Source organism: Chrysemys picta, chromosome 7, assembly GCF_011386835.1.
Source record: "Chrysemys picta bellii isolate R12L10 chromosome 7, ASM1138683v2, whole genome shotgun sequence".
Taxonomy (NCBI): Eukaryota; Metazoa; Chordata; order Testudines; family Emydidae; genus Chrysemys; species Chrysemys picta.
In genome coordinates, this window is record NC_088797.1 from 78,115,159 (window position 1) to 78,138,344 (window position 23,186).

A 23,186-nucleotide genomic window follows, 5' to 3' on the forward strand; every position below is an offset into this window, starting at 1 on the left:
ATCATTCTATCCTGTAGTGTTTGCAGCTGTGAGAAGCATAACCTAGATAATAAGGATGTGATAATGTTACAGAAACCTGCTGATAGAAGAGCAGCTCCTGTGACAGTTAATTTATTCCATGTAGCTCAATCATTATTCCTTCTCTCCTCTGCTGGAAGATTTATTAACTATAATATCACTGTCTGTCAATTAGAACCAACTTGTTAATGATATCTGGGCATAGTGAACATTTCATGTGGCCAAAAGTGACCTGGTATGTTTATAAATTTCATTTTGGGGCCTGGATTCAAAAGAGACACAAAGTTAGTAGCAATACCTTTCTTCAATCTGCCCAGTGTCACCTCTCTCTTATAACACTGGTCTACAATTTTTGAGAAGTCGTCTGCTTCAGAGATAAAATGTGCTATTTATTATGTATTTTGATGTGCTGAATTCAAATATGACAATTAAAACAACTGACTGGCTACTGTTTCTAAGATATTTAAGTTTTTACATCTTATGTCTATGTACATTGTGTAGATAGAGTTTTAATCAAATTGTAAACCTAGGTCTTTTCATGTGTTTATGGTTGCTTTACATGATAATATTTCACCTGTCCTGTTTATGTAACACTTTAAAAATCAGCAAAAGGGTTATATAAATAAAATTTATTATGAAACAAAAGGCAAAAAACTATTATGTACATAGTTTAGTCCTGTTCAGTGTCTACTCGGCGCTTCTTGGCTTGTCTCTTGTATTCATTAAATGGAGCATCTCTTGTCACTGTCCAGCAATAGTCTGCAAGCATTGATGGGCTCCATTTGCCCTGATAGCATTTCTCCATTGTTGCAATGTCCTGGTGAAATCGCTCGCCGTGCTCGTCGCTCACTGCTCCGCAGTTTGGTGGAAAAAAAACTAGATGAGGGTGCAAAAAATGTATCTTTAGTGACATGTTGCAACCAAGGCTTTTGTATGCCTTGAGGAGGTTTTCCACCAACAACCTGTAGTTGTCTGCCTTGTTGTTTCCAAGAAAATTTATTGCCACTAACTGGAAGGCTTTCCATCCCATCTTTTCCTTGCCACGCAGTGCATGGTCAAATGCATCATCTCGAAGAAGTTCACGAATCTGAGGACCAACAAAGACACCTTCCTTTATCTTAGCTTCACTTAACCTTGGAAATTTTCCATGGAGGTACTTGAAAGCTTCTTGTGTTTTGTCAATGGCCTTGACAAAGTTCTTCATCAGACCCAGCTTGATGTGTAAGGGTGGTAACAAAATCTTCCTTGATTCAACAGGTGGTGGATGCTGAACACTTTTCCTCCCAGGCTCCAATGACTGTCGGAGTGGCCAATCTTTCTTGATGTAGTGGGAATCTCTTGCACGACTATCCCATTCGCAGAGAAAACAGCAGTACTTTGTGTATCCAGTCTGCAGACCAAGCAAGAGAGCAACAACCTTCAAATCGCCACAAAGCTGCCACTGATGTTGGTCATAGTTTATGCACCTCAAAAGTTGTTTCATGTTGTCATAGGTTTCCTTCATATGGACTGCATGACCAACTGGAATTGATGGCAAAGCATTGCCATTATACAGTAAAACAGCTTTAAGACTCATCTTCGATGAATCAATGAACAGTCTCCACTCATCTGGATCATGAACGATGTTGAGGGCTGCCATCACACCATCGATGTTGTTGCAGGGACAAGATCCTTTTGACGGTCACGGAACATGGAAACCCTAACATCACCTGCCAGGAGATTCCACTGCTGTAGTCTGGAGCCCAACAGCTCTGCCTTACTCTTGGGTAATTCCAAATCCCTGACAAGGTCATTCAGTTCACCTTGTGTTATGAGGTGTGGTTCAGAGGAGGAGGATGTGGGTCCTGTGACATTGATGGTTCAGGACCAGAAGTTTCATCCTCTTCCTCGTCTGACTCAAATGAGAATGATTCTGGTGCATCAGGAACCGGCAGTCCTTCTCCGTGGGGTACTGGGCGTAGAGCTGATGGAATGTTTGGATAATGCACAGTCCACTTTTTCTTCTTTGACACACCTTTCCCAACTGGAGGCACCATGCAGAAGTAACAATTGCTGGTATGATCTGTTGGCTCTCTCCAAATCATTGGCACTACAAAAGGCATAGATTTCCTTTTCCTGTTCAACCACTGGTGAAGATTTGTTGCACAAGTGTTGCAGCATATGTGTGGGGCCCACCTCTTGTCCTGATCTCCAATTTTGCAGCCAAAATAAAGGTGATAGGCTTTCTTAACCATAGTGGTTATACTGCGCTTTTGTGATGCAAAAGTCACTTCACCACAAACATAGCAGAAGTTATCTGCACTGTTCACACAAGTACGAGGCATCTCTGCTCACTTTGGCTAAACAGAAATGTGTCCCTTTGCAAAATCAAACACTGACAAATAAGAGAGCACGACACTGTATGATTTTTAGAGCTGATAGAGGGCAATTTGTTCAGCAGAGTGATGTAAGCTTCGTTATGATTGCATCATCCATGACTTCTAGGAATAACATGATGCAATTCATATAATGTATGACGCAATACCAGCTTCATATTGCATCATTCATTGTTTTGCCTAAAAAGCAAGTACTGTCCAAACCCAGTCATAGATTTATTCATAGATCCAGTCAAAGATGTAGTTTAGTCATTCCTGGTTTAAATTGAGATCCCTTCCCTTTATAACTCACTTATCCTCCGCCATTCCCAAGTCAAGGGTCGTATATACTGACCCAATAGCATATCTTGAAAACTAGAGCCAATCAACAATTTTAAGCATCATTTTTGTTCTCAGTGACCCAGAATTAGTAAAGTTTGACTACATTTATTTCAGAAGCATGTTGGCTGTAGAGCAGTGTAACCTGCCCTGCATACATTTCCCTTTAATGTTATGCTCAGTTGTAGAACAGCGGCAGTGCCCAAAGCTGATGTATGGCCACCAAGTTTTGTGTTGCTCCATGTGTGATATTTCTCACCACTGATAGATACACCTCATTCCAACATCCCCCCCCCACGAACAGTGGTGCTGGAACAATTTGTATAGTGGGGATGCTGAGAGCCATTGAACCAAACTGTAAACCCTGTATATGATGGAAACCACTTCAAGCCAGGGGGTGCGGCAACACACCTAATTCCAGCACCTCTGCCCACAAAGCAATAGAAGCAGATGTCCATAGGGTGACCACATGTCCCGATTTTATAGGGACAGTCCCGATTTTGGGGTCTTTTTCTTATATAGGCTCCTATTACCCCCTACCCCCATCACAGTTTTTCACACTTGCTATCTGGTCACCCTAGTTGTCCATGGTGAGAGCACGTGTTGGGAGCTCAGTGACGCTCTTTCACAAACAAGAAATGTCGCCCATTGAACTGTATAGAACTTAGGAGCTATGCTCTCCCTCCCCACACCCCAGCAAAATAATTTCACTTTAAAATATTCCCCTGATTGGGTTTGGTGGCTTGTTTATTTCTGATCCCACCATCAGCTTCTCTATAACAAGGGCCGCCTCACTGTTACAGTCTCAGCTCAGTAGCACAGCAACCCTCCAGCCCAGGATGTGGCGTTTGTCAGGATTACAGACTTGGCACCTGTTCCTCACAGCATCTCTTCCCACGGTCTCTGTTCTTGTGGGCAAACAGGGTATTGAAACAGAGATGATTCCTGCTCTTTGAAGTGATGTGAGAACACTCTAAGTCATAGTTCCTTTCAGTGCTTTGTTAAGCTGGGGAGGGTGGAACGCCCTTTCAGAGGCATTCCACCACCCTGAATACCAGGATTACTAAATTCAGCTGCTTCCGCACATGCAGGGGAAAAGGGAACAATTGCAAGAAAATTTGACATGTTTTTTAAAAAAAATGTTTTAGTTTCTACTCCCCTTTACAGCAGCCCCATTGAAGGAAAGAAACTGGAATCTACTTCCTAAGTAGAATACCCTCCCCTCCATCAGATGCACACACTGGCCCAGATCCTCCCTGCCTGCAGTAATACCTGTATGTTAGGGCTCTGGGGAAGCTAATATTAGGGAGGATTCCCTTACAGAGATTGTCCCACATCCTCCCATAGAGAGGGGTGGAGCGTCCCCTGGAGGGGAAAAGATCACAGGGGCTGTTCCCAGTGCAGTGGCTCTGCGTTAGTTCCAGTCTCTACTGCATCTCCCATCCTCTGACTCTATGACATCATGGTTTCATTGGAGCCACATTACAACGGACTCCCCATGGCTGCAGCTGCCCCCAAGCAGGGATTCCGTGGTAAAAATACAGACCCAGCTGCTCTGGTGGGCTAGAGGGGACACAATGTGGATCTGATCCCTTCCCATGAGCCCTGTTCCTAGCACACCGAGCCTCCATCCCCTACCTCAGCTTGGACCATGGACCCACACAGAATCCTACGCCTGATCTGGAATGGGGACATGATAGTGCCCAACCCCCTGAGCAAGCTCTACCTGGATTGGGGGGGGGGGGAAGGGGCAGAAGAGAGACTGTCAACATTATCACTTCCTGCAGCATCTGGTTATTTCTTGGACATGTCTCAACCAGATACTGAGCTAGGCTAAGCGTGCTTAGTTTGTAAGAGCTGAAGGTGGTATAGCTGTAGGTAAGGTGGTAGAAAGATAAAGCATTCATGATCTGATGGATCAGAGCAGTGTCTATGTCTTGGGTAAATAGATTAATTGTTTAAAAGTATAAATGCACATACAATAAGCCAGGTCTTCGGGTTCTATAAATCAACATAGCTCCATTAACTCCAATGGAAGTATACAGATTTACATCAAGATTGGCCTCACATTTTTATTGAATTTATTTTCATACAAGGTATCAGCTGAACTGCACAAGTCAGGACTCGGTTAAATGTTCCAAAACTATAACAAAAATAAACATTTTTAATTTGTTTAGCAGAGACTATAAACCAGGACTCTAGTGAAAGAACAGACCTATTTAAAGGGGAAGTTTGTACAATGCTTTCATGCATCACAGTGAGCTCTAGCTTGTTCTGCCATTCATGAACATGAAGTTACCATGCAAATCACTTGTATCCAGTATACATATACTGAAATACCTCTGTTTTGTCTATAGAAGACACAATGTCACAAAGAAAAGTTGGGTAGTTCAGAAATAGATATGCCAGTTCAGTGGCAAATTCTATTGCACCCAGCTGTTTACCAGGTACCCTGCCATGTATCCTTCTGGCCAGATTCCTCAGTGGGCACTTTGACACTATGATCGTCCTATGATCAATACCAATTCTAACGTGGTTTTCCTCTGGATGTTAGTAGGGGCAGTATGGCTTATGTTTCATCAGCGCCTGGCAGAGGGAGGACTCAGCTGTAAGCAGTGCAAGAGCACCTGCTGTTGTTAGTGTTGCCACAGGCAACAGCAGCTGAGCAAGCAAAAATAGAGAAACAACAGGCAGACATAAAAAGATCGAACTGAAGCTTGAAAATAAACTAAATGTGGGGGATGGGGAGGAGAGAGACTTTGTTTTAGGAATGCATATTTGCTTTATGAGGGGTATAGAGGATCTATCAAATGGCAAGTTACTCAAAGGTACCAAAGACAATTACAATGCTTCAGCTCTGTTTCCAGGCATTAAATGTTTGTAATGGACTTTCCCATACTGGCAAGACTGTAGTAACAAAAACCTCTATGTCAGCTTGAAGACACCATTAAAGAAAACATGTGGTTAGGAAATCTTCAAGGTCCTGGAGGTGGCAGACTTAGGCCCTGATGCAGAAAACACTTATGCACTTGCTTACAGTTTAGCACTTGAGTAGTCTCACGGACTTCTATAGGTTTATTCACATGCTTAAATTTAAGCACATATTTGAGTTTGTAGGATCAGGGCTTTAATCAGTTCCCACCTGGTGGCAGAAGGAAGGAGTAAGGGGTAGGGCAATATGAACCTGTAAAAACTGAGATCGTTAGTAACAAATATTCATTTTCACAAAAGCAAAACAGTTTTAGCTCATCTCATATTTTCCAGGAGACTAAAAGACAGCTTCCACAGGTGGAGAAAAAAAGGCTGATTTTGCTCTGAAAGTGGCAACATTTCACCGTTAAAAATGGAGATTGTTCACGCAAGGCAAATTCATGAGTATTCAAAAAAAAAAAAAGTTTCCCCAGCACTGGAATTTTATTTTTTTTGCCAAGAAAAATCAAGTAGCAGAGAGAGCCAAGTTCTACCCTGGATCCATTCCATAAGCACTTGTCAACATATCTGGTTTACATACATGAGTACTTGCAAAGAGAAAATGTGACAGTGTTGTATACAACTTTCTTCAGATGTTATTGCTGTTGGCTTTCCTTCTGCTGCTCTAGCTCCTGTTCCCTGCTCAACTGAGGAGCTGGAGGGGTCTGGCATGAACTCCTTGTTAATAGAGTTGGCCTCAAGATCTATGAAAGAGGGCCTCTGCTTTTATTTAAACACAAGTTTCTACCCCTTTTCTTTGCAAAGTGAGCCTAGAAAATATAAACTCTCATAAACTGGTTGCTAGGAACAAGCAGCTGGCTTCCATTTTTGCAGTAAGAGAATGGAAGCGTTGAAAAGCCAACAGACAGACACACAAAATAAGAGTTACCTACCCCATCCCAAAAACCTTAGTTCAGCCATGTGCATTGGGATGTGCTAATAGAGGGAGTGAATTAGCTACCTTAGGAAGACAGGGAAGAAAAAATGGTGTGACAGGCCTGCCCAGAAGTTCTAAGGCCAACTCCACCTGTTAAAGTATTCAGACCCTTTTGTGATTGGGAAGAGCCAATTGCTGCTTAGTCAGGTTAGATTGTGCTTCAGATAGTTTTCACAGATACCCTATGAAATCACAAAACCAGACCACTGCAGCCTCTCTCCGCTGTTATGGGTATAAATTGGGACACAGGTCTCCTAAGTAGCCAGGGATTTCAAGTTGATCCTGAGAGCCTTGAACAGCACCTAAAGGTCAACAGGAAGTCTGTGCAGACACTTGACCACAGATGACCTACTCAAGAGTTTGTCAGTTGCATTCACCATGACCAGCTGAAGTTTCCAGGTAGCTTTGAAGTCTAGCCATAAAAACATTATGTTAGTCTAGTCTGGAAGTTTCAGAAGCACAGATGACCATCAAGATGTCACCCAATGAAATTAATAGGCAGCAAGTTTAAAACAAACCAAAGGAAGTATTTCTTCACACAGTCAACCTGTAGAACTCCTTGCCAGAGGATGTTGTGAAGGCCAAGACTAAAACAGGATTCAAAAAAAGAACTAGATAAGTTCATGGAGGATAGGTCCATAAATGGCTATTAGCCAGTATGGGCAAGGATGGTGTCCCTAGCCTCTGTTTGCTAGAAGCTGGAAATGAGTAACAGGAGATGGATCACTTGATGATTACCTGTTCTGCTCACTCCCTCTGGGGCACCTGGCATTGGCCACTGTCTTAAGATAGTATACTGGGCTAGATGGACCTTTGGTCCGACTCAGTATGGACGTTCTTATGTTCTTATCTCTGCAATAGACATGAACAATCATAGCCAATTAGCCCCTTCTATCGTTAGGCTATGGGCCACTACTTCTTTAACAAATATTTTTGCATCCAGCTTGCTCCTATGGATATAGAAGTAAAGACAGACCCAATAATAATGTAGAAACCATTATATTATGTGTGTTGGTTGGGGACATTATGACACCTCCTCTTATCCCATCTATTTGACCACACTACACCGAGACAAACTTTAAGCAAAGGGATATTGGAGAACTGATATTTTCATAGTTATATATGTTATGTGGTTTTAATTTGTAGATTTTGATTACCTTGTTTATATTACCATGTATACTAATTTAAACTCCGGGTTTACACAACATCTGCTGATTAGTAAATTAGACACTTGCAATCATTGGTAAATCAGTATAAATCACTGGCGAACATACACAATGTAAACTTCATTTTCACTGCAGCATAATCTACCCCAGCAGATTTGAAGAAATACATGAAAACAATCATTCATTCATAAATTCCAGATATTTGTTCGCAATAAACTGCATCCATTTCTCATCTCAAAAAGATTTTATCCTAAGAAAACAATTTATCCGACATCACAACAATCCAGTAAAAATTATGGATAGATAACATAATATATCCATTAGCAATCAGAACTCTTACACAGACAGATTGACAGACAGACATTGGCCTAATTTACCACTACATTACTCCAGTTTTATTTCTTTGTAAGTCCATTGAAATGGAGTGGTGAATCAAGGCGAGATGCTTTCGTTAGTTACTTGGATACCAAATATGAAAAACAAGTGCAACAGTTGTTCGTTTTTATATTATGCTTTTTTTGATAAAAAAATGTATTGTTACATCTGAAGAAGTGGGAGTTTTTACGCATGAAAGCTTATGCCCAAATAAATCTGTTAGTGTTTAAGGTGCCACCAGACTCCTCGTTTTTTAGGTAGATACTAAGTTCTTAATAACCTTTTCAGCTTGATTGCTATAGCTTGATAGCCCTCTCAAGCCTAGCCTAGGGTTACCAAACCTCCAGGTTGGCCTGGAGTCTCCCAGAATCAGCATTGATCTCCCGGTGACTATTGAAAGCAATCCAGATGATTTTAATAGGATATTTTAAGAAAATGACATTACGTCATGTTGGGGGGGGGGGGGGTAGGGGGGGGAAGAGAAATCTCCCAGAATAGCTTCAGTCAGAGTAGGGTACAAGTTGACATACAAACAAAAGCGTCTTTGCCCCTCCTGGGCTTCTCTCAGTTTTCCTCAATCTTTTCAGAGTGATGACTCCCTATGTTTTTCCAAAAGAAGTCCAAAAAACATATATACTGGTGTGTACACACACACACACACACAATCAGCTCCCTGTGGGTGCCTCAACCTGACTTCTTTGGGCTTTTCCCAGAGGAGAACTCCCCTTGTTCCTCCTTCCAGGATCTTCCTCTTTGTGCTAAATTTCCAGCTCTATTTTAATAGTTCTTGCCCTGCTTCAACAACACAGGTGGCATCAGTCTTTCTAAATAAACCCTATTACATCCAGTTGGAATCACTAACTGGCCCTTGTATTGCCAGCTAATCAGTGAGACTGAGGGACAGCAACTAAGTCATGGGCCAGGGCTAACCCCAACTTGCCTCAAAGGGCCAGTCAGCCCATTTCACTTTGATAGAGGGATTTTCTGAGAGAAACATTCCCAACTCATTATAGGAGTTGAAGGTGCTTCGATCATCACAGGGTGTGCGCAGTGCCTTTCACTATGTAGAGCAAGTTGAAAATAATTCTCACAGAAAGACCAGTCACTAAAATTGAGTGACATCACACACCAGAATAGTGAAATACAAGATGAAAGTACACCTCTACCCCGATAGAACGCTGTCCTTGGGAGCTAAAAAATCGTACTGCGTTATATCGAACTTGCTTTCATCCGCCGGAGCGCGCAGCCCTGCCCCCCCGGAGCGCTGCTTTACCGCATTATATCCGAATTCGTGTTATAATGGGTCGCGTTATATCAGGGGAGAGGTGTATATCAGAACAGAACAAACTTTCATTGGCGTGTGTGCACACCTGTGTGTAAAACAAAACAAATCCAAAAAAATAACTTAACTCTTTCCATAAGGATCCCATGCACCACAGTATTATTAACTTATAACATCCCACTACTAAGGAGAGAGACCTGAAAAAAACCAACATCTCTTCACCTCTCCACACACACACAATCCCCACAGATGTTAATGGGAGTTGTGTCCACTGAAGAAGGGAAGAGACTTCTTAGAGTTTGTCTACACTGTGCCGCAGTGCAGACTATTGGGGAGTGAATTGCAGAGCTCACCAAAGTGTTGAGATCTAACTGCCCCCTTCATACTACTGGCATGAACTAAAAGGTACTATAGTTCACATTAATATAGTCCTCTTTCAAACAGGACTATGTTACCATAAACTAGGTCCCTTTTAGGACTATGTACACAAACTAGGACACCAGCAGTGTCCACATGGGGCAATTAGATTGCAACACTTTCATTCACTTGGCAATTCACTCCCCACCCCCCAAGTCCACACTGTAGCGCAGTATAGACATAGCCTTATTTTCCAATAATATTTCCTTAATCCTTTCAGTGCCTTTTACAATGGCAGTATTGTACCTTCTTTAATGCCTTAGTCAGGGGGGAGGAATTGGGGGGGAGGGGGGTCCTAAATTTGACCTGACAATCCAGAGTATCTCATTTGCTTTTTAGTAGGATATTTCTCCATGACAAGCATGGGCTAATCAAGTATAAGAAAAGTCATTTCACTTTTTAATTCCTCACATGAATTACTCACAGGTGGAAGTATTTCCTCTACAGAGTCCACCAAGATTTCAGTTCCAAAGTACACAACGCAGGACTCAAATTTAGCCTCGAGCCTTTTCTCCTCAATGGTTATTAGAATAGTTTTTAAAGAAACTTCTCCTGAAATTAACTCTGCTTCATGTAGAAAAAGAAATCTCAGACATTTAATATTACAAAGACTTGCTAACCTGGAAGATGCCTTTGTTTCCTGATAAAAGAGGCCATTTTCCCTTCCCTTCAGAAACTTTCAGAAACTAAAAGGAGACTAGGTCATGTTCAATTGTGTATGTTATTTTCACAGATTGTCATCCTAGCAGGAGGTATCTTCTTGTTTTTAAAATAAATTCTTAACAGCTTCAGTTGTGGCCACCTACAGACCAGATTTCATGCAAAATCAACAGGCGCTATTTGAAAGAAAGAAAAAGAAAGAGAAAGGGAAGCTGAGAAGAGAAACAAGTGAATAACCAACTGTAAGATGTGAAGATCAAAAGGTGCTGGTAGGTTCACAAGGCAAACTGAAGAAAACATTATGAGTGGAATATGTAATGCTTGCACGATGGTGTTATTTGTAAATAAATTATACTTTTAAAAGAGTCAACCTACTGTTCAGATACTACAATTAGGTTGTTGTTTTTTTTAAATGTTATGAGGACTATGAAAGAAAAATATACTAGAGAAGAAAAAGAAATGTTCTTAGACTCCAGAAAGGGGACACAGATACTACTCTTTCACACAGAAAAAAAGAATGTTATTGTATTTTTGAAAATGTAATTCAATGTAGTGCACATGAACATGAGACATTCAAGCCAAACACACTGTGGTTAGCACTGTTTGCAAATGGAGGCCTCCATCCTGCAAGTTATAGCATGCAGCTTGACTCACATGTTCTCAGAGCAATGAGGTTTTACTTACACAGAACAACCTTCAGGACTGGGGCCTTACATACACAACTCGGCAATGTACCTCATTCCAAAACTGTAAAGACTAATCCCAATTCCCTATAAGAGAACTGGCAATGCATTTCACTCATATCTGGGAAATTCTGTTCACTTTCACTCATGGATCTCTCTTGAGCAGAGACTTGAATTTAGTTTTATATTTTATACATGCATATAAAATATACCTTACAGCTTCCCTGTAAAATTCAGGTTTTTTTCTCAGATCTGAATATAGCACAGATTGCAACCACCACAACTAGAAATGTCAAAAACTAGAAATAAAGTCAAGCTGAAATTTTAGTTCATGCTGTCTTGCCAGATAATGTCCCTTAAATCACTGGATGGGATTATTGCCTTGTATCTCATAGTAGCCTGTCCATTGTTCACTTTTATCCTCTAATAATGAACACAACACAAGATTTGGCTCCCTGTAAGTAAATGTTTGGCTGGTATGAGACAGCTCAAAACTTCTCACTTCCCCAGATCTTTAAATTCAGTGAACCTCAAAGGGAACAAGCAAGAAAATAACAAGAGTATTCTGCACATTAGCTGTCGTTGCCACCCAGTTTGAACGTTGTGATCAAACATGTTAAGACAAGTGCAAACTTCACCCAACTGAGGGAAATCAAGAGATAAAAGGTTTTCTGATAAACAGAAAGGCAAAGCTGTATCACAAGTAAAATTGTTTGGGGTTGGGAGGTTTTAAGTGGGTTTTTTTTAAGCTTGATATTTTTTTTTAACTAGCTAACCGCACTACCTACATTGCCAGTCTGAATATTTATAGGAAAACCCCTTCTTTCAAGTCTTTTATGATATATCAGTTCAAGAATTTTCAGACATGAAACCTGATTTGCAGGCAACTTGGCATGTCAGGAACCCCCTCTAAACTCAGGCCTTTTGAATCACTCGGAAAGAAGAGGGATAGTGATGGCTTTATTTTCTGTTTATCACTTGAATAAAGGATTAAAAAGAAAGAGAGATATAACCAATATGAAACACAATATACAATGTGATGATAGAAAGAAAACTCTATTAACAGGCAAACAAACAGAATAGCAGTTCAATCCACAGGGAGACACCCCAAGGGTAGTAGCCAGGATAGTGAAGGAGGAGAATGAGGTCACTGGCTTTTTTAACATTAGTTTATTTTGAGATGTGGGAAATGCAGCTTCTCTATTTGTCAAATAAAAAAAAAAGTCAAGATTGGCTTTACTTTTAGGGTCAAATTTGATGGGCATGGGACAAGATATGTTGAACATTTGTTGGGATACACACACACACACACACACACGTGATTCATATATCCGTGTAATATGTTATAGGTCATTGAGGCCTGGTATGAATGACACATGCTTGACATGAATACATGCATTGCAAGTTAGCAACCGAAGCAAGAACTTAAGAACTTAACGAAGCAAGGACAAAGCAGGGACCAACAATCATTTTCTGAGAGAAATACGGAAAATCAGCAGAAAAGGAAACACCACCAGCTGGACTGATATAAAATCATATAAGAATTGGAGGAAATGACATGCCTTGGATCATGGAGGCCCACCCAGGATTGTCTCTTTGGAATTGTGTGGGTAGGAGGCCTAGTAAACAAAGGCAAAGAACCCATGATGTGATGAAATGGATTATAAATGGTTGCCTATGATTTCTGCAAATCTGAGTCGTTTATTGATCCAGAGTCCCATGTGGATATAGATGTGGTTTTCGCCGGCTCCCCACATCTTATGATCGGAAGGAATCTCGACTGGTCATCGGGACCATTCTGACCTTTAGACTCGGGTATAGTATGTTTGGGGTGTGAATGTGGAGTGAGTAAGGTTTGTTTTGTAACCAATAAAGAGCATTTAGAGTATTATATACTAACACCGTGTCTGGTATCTGCCTGCTTCTCTATTGCAGGTTTAACACATTGTCATTGAAAATAAAAAATAACTGATTTTAATTCCTGGAGTTGACAATGCTGCATTTATGTATCAATCCCATTCTTATAATCATTTTTGTATTGTTCCATTTGTCCTAGGGTACATATCCCTGTTTTGTGAGTTGTATGCAACAGCATTAAACATGGCCTCATAAAAGTGGTTTCCTGTAGGGCTAGTTATTTTTTTGGAAACAAATAATAATAATAAATGTTTTTGGAAACAGTTAAGGACTCACACAAACAGTGCCTAACTCCTTTAGACCGTCATAATGTAAAAGCTTGAATTTGCATGGTTCTGAGCACTGTCTGAGAATCTGATTATTAATTATTTATATTATGGTAGTGCCTAAAACCTCAATTAAGGTTGGCATATGATTCTGCTAAGTGCTGTACAAACACACATTAAGAGCCAATCCCTGTCCTGAAGAATTTACAGTCTAAACCTGCAAGATAGGCAAAGCATAGAAGTGTTGTTATTCCCACTTTACAGACAGGGAGCTCAGGCATAGGGGCTGTGACTCGGGAAAGCTGTAAGCTCATGCTAAGCACTTTCCTGAATCTAGGCCAGAAAGACTAAATGACTTGCCCAAGATCACACAAGAAGTCTGTGGCTGATGTAGGAACTGAACTGATGTCACTTCAGCTGCTTAGCCACAAGAGCATTCTTCCTCTCTTATATATGCACACCAAGACCGTCACCTCAAATCTAAAACCCAAATAGAAGGAAAAAATGAATGGATTAACATTGAATTCAAAATGTATTTGTTTAGGAGAAACAAAGTATCTAATACCATCAGCTTAAAAGTGGTGGAGGATCTGGAGATGAAATCAGTATCATCATATTTGGAAGGGGACTATGATCTTCTATATCAGGTATGCAAATTAGTCTGCCTGGGGCTGAACTTATGCTCTACCTGGAGCTGTTTTGCCTGGAAAAATCAATGTGTTTTAGACAGTGCTTTGTAAATCTTGCATAAAACCAACTGCAGTCTACCAAGTTCTCCCCCGGATTGATTCTCCCTGAAAGATTTCATCAACTTACAAGGAGTTAGGTTGTAGCTTCATTTCCCCTAAGGATTCAGCTATGTGTAAAGCAAGAAAATGAGTCTAAACAACAAAACATGGAGTCAAGTTAAAGTACCTCTACTGTACAGGCTGTTTTATTAGGAGCAGCCATTGCAAACTACAAGTGTCAATTAGGTACATGTTCCACTGGGAAATGACAATTGCACATTATTTCTACCTTCTGCATGCTCTGTTACTGACAAATCTAGGCTTAGGAGGGGAAGCACACCCTCTTAGGCCTCCTGGCTGCAGCTCAGATATTTTACAGGTAACATTTTTTCCCCTAGTTGTCTGTAACCCTTTAAATAAGTCAAAGAGTCAGAAAGACTATAGGTTAGTGTCTGTTTGCATCCTCATGTAGCACAGACCCTGGGACCTCAGTTTTAAAAGTGATTAGTGATTTCAGGTCCCCCAATTTTTGGTGTCCAACAAAAGCCATTGCAAAAGACCCTGATCTAAAAATGGTGGGCACTCAATACGTCCGAAAATCTTGATCATTGTTTTTAAACTGAACAACCTCTTGGAGGGGGACACATTAAAAATTCAAACAGGTTCAGTGAATGCTACAAACCCAACAATAATATCAGTAGTGGGCAACATTTTTATGTGCAGGTTTTTCATTCTTCTCTACAAATTTTACCACATCTAAATATGGCTAAATTGGTATGGGGAGTGCACGGTCTTGCCAGCTAGTGATGACAGGATTGAAAGAGGATTTCCAGCCCTAACAATGTTGGTTTGGGATATGAGGCTCCCTATTTCCAGTCCTACAAAAGCCAGATTGTTAAAAGGTTTTAAGCCCAGTGAATAGCAAATCAGCCCACAGAGTCCTTGTTTATGAATAGGGTTGCCAATTGTGGTTGGATGTATTCCTGGAGGTTTCCTCCCATGACATAATCTTTATTAAAGATTTACCTTTAATTCCTGGAGACTCCAGGATAATCCTAGAGGGCTAGAAACCCTACTTATGAAAACTGGATAAGGGATTGACTCTGATAAGACTGGACAGACGTAACTGAGGCCAGAATTTGGTCTTCTAATTATAACTATATCTGTTGTTGCCATCTGCATTAGTCTCATTAATTTGTTTACACCACTCCCTCTTTAAGTACTTCTAGCCAGAGACTATTTTTGTGTGTTAGTTCTCATAGACTAAGTTCACAAGGGACCATCATGATCAGTTCCAGTTTTACATTTGAAATTAGAAACAGCATATGGAAATAAAAGAGGTTCTAGTAACAAATGGTGTCATTCCAGTGTAGTTAATGAAAACACAAAGCATTACCATGCCTGGTGTCAGAATAATTGGAATCCATTGCCATCTACACAAGGATGAGTATCTCTGGCTCTTCTGCATTTGGAATGGACAGGGAATCTTACAGGCTCCCAGAATAATAGAAAACATTTGGACAACTTTTGGAGCTAATACACTCGGATCCCTACAGAGTAAATTTTGAAAAAGAAAAGTGCAGCTATTTACTGCTAAGAATTGGTTAAATGAGCTGAGCCATTTATAGTGAGAAATATATCATTAAGGATACTAAGGTACTGAAAATTTATTTTGAAAAGTATCAAACATATGTTATGCCTAAAGCAAACCTAGGGTTCCCTCCCTCGCTCCTTGTATACAAATGACATGAAAAAAAATGCAAAGAATCTCTGAAACATTTAACCAAATTAAAGCTGCTAAAGATTTTGGCTATGCAGAAAGTGATGAAGTGGTGAGAGACTATATATAGTTACTGATACAAATTCAGAGTTAGTCAAAAAACTCTGAGCACAGGAGCTATGGTTCCCCTAACAAAAGCCATAGATACAGCTAGATCTAATGACCTGACAAAAGCACAGTAGATAACAATGGCTGACAGAAAGCAATCAAATGCATGTGTATTCAATGGAGGGGAAAGTAGAATGTATAGAGGGACACAGGCTGATGAAACCACAGAGGGAAAAAAGTAGAAAATTTGCATATTGAGAAATACATAAAATGTGCTGATTCAATACTCAGCAGGAATGAGAAGCTGTGTCATCTGGTGGAGAGGTCACTAAACTGGGATTTGGGAGACCTGGACTCCCTTCCTGAGTCTGCCACTGACCTCCTTTGAGACCTTGGGGAAATCACTTCACCTCTTTGGTTTTCTTCACACTCTTTGTCTGTTTAGTTGTAAGCTCATAGGGCAGGGACTGACTCTTACTGGGTGTTTGTACACCCAGCACAATGAAGATCTGCTTTCAGTTCGGTGCTTGGGCTTATTATATATATATATATATATAAATAAAACACGTTAATGTAGGAATTTTCCCTACAAAATGTTGCCACGGGACAAAATACAATAAAAGGAATTATTACAAGACCATATAGATTCAACACAAAAAAGTTAAGCTTATTGTTGTTCATTAGGTAGCAACAGAAAAGGCTTCTGATCACAAGAAATATTTCATTTATGCAGCCAGCATTCTTTATAGATTTTGCTTGGTTAAAACCCATAATGATTGCAATTTGCCTGTTTGAGAGACCAGCTTTCTCCCTTTGCCATATTGTTGCAGTTGTGGTCAGCAGAGGAGTTGGAGCTGATGCCTTTGCATATAAAAGACAGAGAATGGATGATGAGACATCCATGAGGGACATTCAGATTTGGAACGTATTCTCCCCTTTGATCCAAAATAGCCTGCAACAGCTAATCATCAGGCCCAACACTTTGCCCAGGCTTTTGGGGCATAGTATGGGCTGCTATCTGCTGGTGGTGCTCAATTTTGATTTAAACCCTAGTAAATTATTTCTTGGTTTGGGGATGAGTGAGCTGCTAGCTTTCACTTATATCATTGTACCTGTGATTATGTCAAAGATGCCTGGAGCCCAGAATGTGCCTTTTATACTATGCATAGCTTTAACCATGCAAGGAGCCACGTTGATTTCAATGGGACTTCACGAGTGTGAAAATTATGCATGTGCTTCAGAATTGTGATGGACTAGAGCTCAAGAAAGTTACCAGTTGCTCTCTGTGATTGCCTCAAAAGACATCAATTGTGTGTTCGTTTCAATCTTATATTTGGAGACTCAGTGAGCAGATGGAAATAAACATATTTCCCATTAACAAATTTTGTCCTATTAGTGCACTTAAACAAGATGCAAAACAGTACAACAATTCAAAGTTACTCACCATATGCTATGTACAATGTACAAATGTTGACATGATTCGGCACTACTAGTTCAAATATGTTACTTAAAAAAAAAATCAATAAAGTTGGAATCATTAGAAAGCCCAGACTAAGCAGGGGCTATTACTTTTGTTTTTTTACAAAACAATTGCCAACAGTTTAGTAATTTTTACAAAACAGAAGGAACAAAACAAGCATTTAGCTAATTTCATATACATTTTGTGCTCAAATTAAAATCAGCCTTGTTTTTTTAGAATACCATGCCTCCTCCTCTGCCTTGCTATTAAGGCAGTAGTTATTTTCTACTTAGGCAAACATACAAGGAAGGAGCATATGGCCTATTTTGCTATGATGAAAACCATGCAATTATGGCAAAGAATTCCCAAGAGAAATCTGAAGAAGCGACACCACAAAGCTTTCCCTTGAGTGCCAATCACACTTCTCCCCTCCTCTCGCTCTATTGCTCATGTGCTGAATTTGTTATTTCATCAAAACTCCAGTAAAGAAGGACTTGGTCAGCTCTTGAAGACTTTATGTGGGATAAGGAAGGAAAACAACACACATACATATTCAGTTTAACACATCCTGCCTGCGCTGCTGTGAGGCAGACAGACATTTAAGCAGTTATTCAAGGCAAGCAACACACTGTGTGGTTCTGATTATTCCTGAGCTGCAAACATTGCACGCAGCTAAAACATTATCTTTCCTTTAAAAATCCTCTAAGGGGTTGTAAAGCTTGCAGAAACCATGGCAATCCCTATTACACTGCATTGTCTCTGCCTTGCAGGCCTACAGGACTCATTAGCAAGTTTTCAGCTTACCTTCTTCTGTACGTACAGTAGGTATAAATAACTTTATATTATTAGTAATGTTCTCCTAGAAATTTGAAGCTAATGCAGCTTTTCCTATTGATTCTGCTCACTTGGCAAACATTGATTTTTCTTTGGTGTGGTTCTGTTGTGCTGCAGAAGCCAACACATCTCCTTTTCACTGAATTCCTTGTTTGTGCTCCAGATCCGTTGATGGGCTTGTGGACGAACTTTGCAAATAGAGTTACCTGGAGTGACTACATGAGGCATAGCAAGGAGAGCTAAAATGATTTGAGCAGGGCCGGTGCTTCCATTTAGGCAACCTAGGCAGTTGCCTAGGGCGCCAGGATTTGGGGGGGGGGGCATTTTGCTGCCCTCGGCGGCAATTCGGCGGCGTGGGGGTCCTTCCGCGCTCCGTGTCTTCAGCGGCTATTCTGCGGTGGGTCCTTCACTCGCTCCGGGACCTGCCACTGAACTGCCCCAAAGACCAGGAGTGTGGAAGGACACCCCCCCCCCCCCCCAACCACAGAATTGCCGATGACGACCGGGAGCGCAGAAGTACCCCCGCCTACGGCGCCAAAAACCCTGGTGCTGCTCCTGGGTTTGAGGGACAAATCTGACGAGTAATAATGGGAAGCAGCACCTCCATCACTAAACCTCTCACCTGTGGAGTTCCTTTTATGCTATCCATAGGTAAAAGGAAGTGCGTGGGCACCTGGCCAAAAGAGCCAATGGGAAGGCTATAACTTTAAAATTGAAACAAGACTCCCCTTTTGTCTGTCTGTGGTTGTTCTCCCGGAGAGAGGGGACAGGCAGAGTTATGCTGTGAGAAGCTTGGGGCCAGGTATGAAAATCATCGGTATCATACCTAGAAACTACTTATTTGAAACCCCAGATATGTAAGTGGATCAGGAAATGTCTAGAAAGACGTGATTAGGTTTATCTCTTTATTTCTTTATGGCTTGTAGACTCCTCTGTGCTAATCCCATATGCTTTTGTTTTGCTTGTAACCTTTAAGCTGGACCTCAAGAAAGCTATTCTTGATGCTAAATCCTTGTAGTTTTTTTTTTTAAATCTAGCAAATGCCTACGTTCCTAGATATATTTTCTTCTTTTTTTTATTAATAAAATTTACCTTTTTTAAAAACAGAATTGGATTTGTGTGTCTTAAGAGGTTTATACACATCTTGTTTAATTAGCTGGTGGCAACAGCTGATTTACTTTTTTTCCTTTCTCAGCTCTTCCCAGGAGGGGGAGGGGGGGTGAAGGGGCTTGAGGGTACCACACAGGAAGGAATTCCCAAGTGTGCCTTCCTGGGCTCTCAAAGGGGTTCTGCATTTAGGTGGTGGCAGCATCTATCAATCCAAGGTTAGCGAGAAGCTGTAACCTTGGGACTTTAATATAAGCCTGGAGTGGCAAATATTAATTTTAGAATCCTTGCGGGCCCCCATCTTCTGCACTCGAAGTGCCAGAGTGGGGAATCAGCCTTGACAGCAACCATTAGGTGAACTGGTTAGATGACATGGATTCAAATGCCAACAATATACAGATGACATGGCTCTACCTATCCTTCACCACATATAATCACTCCATTGCTATCAAAATGTCCCAGTGCTTGGATGAGATCAGCTCATGGATGAAGAACAGCTGGCTGAAGCTGAAGCTAAGCAAAACAGAGGTGATGCTAATAGGAAGAGGAAAGTATTTTGAGGCATACAGCCATGGTACAGCTTCCTTTGACTGAAGTTCATATCCAGTCGGTCAACTCAGTCCATAGTCTAAGAACTTGGACCCTTTGCTTATGCTGAGCTCTCACATAGCAATAGCCATGGGTAATGCTTTCTACCATCTCTGGTTGCCTAGGAGATTCCACTCCAGGCAGTGGATGAAGACTTGGTCTCAGTTATTCATGCCTTTGTCACCTTTTTCTGGATTACAACAATGCAATGTACCTGGGCATTAAATCTTAAGCACTTTAGAAAACTCTAACTAGTACAAAACACTGCAGCAACCACGGGCTACCACAAGCACATCAAACCTGTGCTCCACTCTCTACACTAGTTTTCCATAGACTTTTGAATCAAGTTCTAGGTCTCAGTCCTTATCGTCTGCACTCAGGATACCTAAAAGACAATGTAAAGCTCTGGGACAAAGACAATGGTTGACAACTTTACTCCTGTGGCACAAGAGATCTCTCAACAATAAACCTAAAATTAATCTGTGCAGGAGACAGAACTTCCTTGAATAAACTCTCGCCAGAACTAGGAACTTCACAAACCTCACCACTTTCCACTCCAAGTGCAAGGCACACTTCCGTGGCTTTGCATTCTCTAATATAAATACGTAGCATGAAGTATACTTATTTGAAAAGAAAAAAAATACACCCGAGACAAAAATGACACTCCACACCACACACTTCTCCCTCTCAAAAGTATGAGGGAACAAAGAACAGGTGACTGATGTGCAGTCAGATTGCTTAATGCACTATTGGAAGTGCTCAGATACTATGGTGATGAGCATGGTATTAAAATATATATAGAACAGAACATAAATTAGAATAGAGCTCAGAAAGTGTTTGTTATCTCACCTCACAAAAATGACAACTTGGAAAAAAGTATACATTTCTTGGTGGAAAAGGGACTATAGTTTTCTTTTAATATATATTTAAGGCCAGATTATTTGAGCTCTTCCTGCAATCCCTGGCATTGTGGAGGAAATGGTAGGTTGACAGGAGTAGAGACAAAACATGGCCAAAGCATATGTGATATGTAGTTGCTGGTATTTGCTTCAGGTTGGGGGCTCTCTGTAAGTGAGGACTGGCCTGTCTCCCAAGGTCTGAGAGAGTGAGGGATCGTCCTTCAGGATAGGTTGTAGATCCTTGATGATGCGTTGGAGAAGTTTTAGTTGGGGGCCGTAGATGACGGCTAGTGGCATTCTGTTGCTTTCTTTGTTGGGCCTGTCCTGTAATAGGTGACTTCTGGCTCTGTCAATCTGTTTCTTCACTTCACCAGGTGGGTACTGTAGTTTTAAGAACGCTTGACAGAGATCCTATAGGTGTTTGTCTCTGTCTGAGGGATTAGAGCAAACGTGATTGTATCTTAGAGCTTGGCTGTAGATGATGGATCATGTGATGTGGTCTGGATGAAAGCTGGAGGTATGTAGGTAAGTATAGCGGTCAGTAGGTTTCTGGTATAGGGTGGTGTTTGTATGACCATCAGTTATTTGCACTGTAGTGTCCAGGAAGTGGATCTTTTGTGTGGACTGGTCCAGGCTGAGGTTGATGGTAATATATGCCATCATGTGCTAGCAATGCCCCGCTGCCATGTACATTGGCCAAACCGGACAGTCTCTATGCAAAAGAATAAATGGACACAAATCAGTCATCAAGAATTATAACATTCAAAAAACAGTAGGAGAGCACTTCAATCTCCCTGGACACTCAATAACAGACTTAAAAGTGGCAATTCAACAGAAAAACTTCAAAAACAAACTTCAACGAGAAACTGCAGAACTGGAATTAATTTGCAAACTGGACACTGTCAAATTAGACCTGAATAAAGATTGGGAGTGGATGGGTCACTACAAAAGTAATTTTCCATCTCTTGATATTCACCCCTTCTTGTCAACTGTTGAGACTAGGCCACTTTCACCTTAATTGAATTGGCCGCGTTAGCACTGACCCTCCGACTTGGTAAGGCAACTCCCATCTTTTCATGTGCTATAATATATATACTGCTTACTGTATTTTTCACTCCATGCATCTGATGAAGTGGGTTTTAGCCCATGAAAGCTAACGCCCAAATAAATTTCTTAGTCTCTAAGGCGCCACAAGGACTCCTTGTTCTTTAATTAAAGATTATGTCATGTGATGAAGTCTCCAGGAATACATCCAACCAAAATTGGCAACCCTGAGGACAACTGAGAATCTTCTCTTAGAATCCAAATTACTTTTTCTCCAGTTTTAAAGCAGAGTAGTTCAAATTAAGACTGTACTTTACACCATCTTTTTGGAGAAAAATATAAAAAAAGTTATGCTAACTAGAAAGGAGATAAAGACTGAAGAATGAAATCCCACAAATTCTACTGCATTGCTTCTCTTGTGCCATTGTCACAACCTGGTATTTCTTCTGTGGTTTTCACCTACAGCAGTGAAACAGACTTATTCCAGAATCACTGTAGTACCAGAGGACTTGATTCTGCCAGTAGCATAAATCAGAAGTGATTCCATTTAAGTCAATGCTACACTGAAATAAAACTGTTGCAAAGCGAGAACAAAATCAGGGCCCAGGAGCAGCAAAAAGAAAGTGAACAATAAGTCTGGGCTTTTTAAAATAGTTATTTTCTTCTATCAATAACTCCTTAAAATGACTTGAATGGAGAGCAGCATTCCCCCAGAGCAAATAGTGTTCGGCCACCATTTATGAACAGCTTATAGGAACCAGTTATTTGACCTGAGCAGCTCAAGACAATTCTCATGGTATACTAAATGCCAAAATACAGTCTGTGCATAAGAAAATCTAGTCACTGTGCTTCCACCTCTCACAAAAGATAAGAAAATGTTTCTATAAATCTAGTTACACCTCAAAAGATTCCAGGCCCACTACTATAGCCACTCCCAACAAAAAATCCCTTTGAACTCTGTGGAGCAGCTGCAGAATTTGACTCAAAAGATTCTAGAAACAACAGCCAAAAAACAATATTGGTGTTTTATTCCAACAGAGCTTCAGATTTGAAGGATGGGGGTTTCAAAAGTGCTCAGCTTTGATCCAGCTCTGATAAAACTCTTGTTGACTGCAATAGGAACAGAGCTGGTCCAATTCTTTTGAACATTCCACCTTAAATGCATAGTTTGGGTAGAAAACCACATGAACTACACTTCAGTATAACTGCGATCCATTTTCTCACCCTGTTTGCAAAGAAACAAGTGAAAACACAATTAAAGCTCTGATATGTTCGAAAGTTTCTCTCGATGTGAAAGACCTTTAATTATATGACT